Source organism: Ostrea edulis, chromosome 6 (genome assembly GCF_947568905.1).
Source record: "Ostrea edulis chromosome 6, xbOstEdul1.1, whole genome shotgun sequence".
NCBI classification, from domain to species: domain Eukaryota; kingdom Metazoa; phylum Mollusca; class Bivalvia; order Ostreida; family Ostreidae; genus Ostrea; species Ostrea edulis.
In genome coordinates, this window is record NC_079169.1 from 32,203,527 (window position 1) to 32,204,411 (window position 885).

Below are 885 nucleotides of genomic sequence, written 5' to 3' on the forward strand. Positions count from 1 at the left end.
TGGACCGCCAATAAATACAATAACATAGCTACCACCGTACCCTTCACAAATCAGTGTGCCAAGAACGGCCTAACAATCGGTATGAAACACGTCAGACAACATTAAACCCAATGATAGGTTGTATTGGCAAACTAGATCATTATAATAGCCATAGAATTTGCGAAATGTTGACTTTAAACGAGACAGTTGAATCTTCATTTGCTTTGTATAATTTTTCATTGGTATTGTATCCGAGGGGTTGTTTATTTTGATTTGTTACGAGGGATTTCATTGGTTTAAACCATGATTCGATTATCAAGCAATATATGTTTACTTACATATAGATTATACTGAACTTTCTCTTTCTTAGAACCTTGTGTTTAACTAGTCGTGCATAGAAATTGGGGACCAGTTTATCTTGTGCTTGAGCATCCGGAACATCTCGCTCATTTTCATCACGCTACAGGTTAAAACTTGACTAATGGAATCCTTCATAACAAATCAAAATAAGCAACCCCTTGGGTACAATACGAATGGAAAATTATACAATATAAATGGATAACATACGATACAAATGAAAATCTATACATTATAAATGGAAAATATACCATTCATTTGATTGATTATAGTTTTACGTCGTTTTGGTAATATATTTTAGCCATTTTACAGCGGTTAACTAATTGAAATATGTTTGGTTGTGGGTGTTTGAGTTTCCCTTGACGGCCCACAGTGAGCCTACTCTTTTTCAAAAATCAGGGAAACGATCTTTTGCGTGCCAAGGGAGTTGAACAAATAGAGAAGATTAAATATTGCGACGTTTGATATGCCATAAATGTAAGCGAGGCAACTCATAATTTGTCTGAAGCACATCTGTTACCTGCGTTGCAGTGTTTTCAGCACATTTGG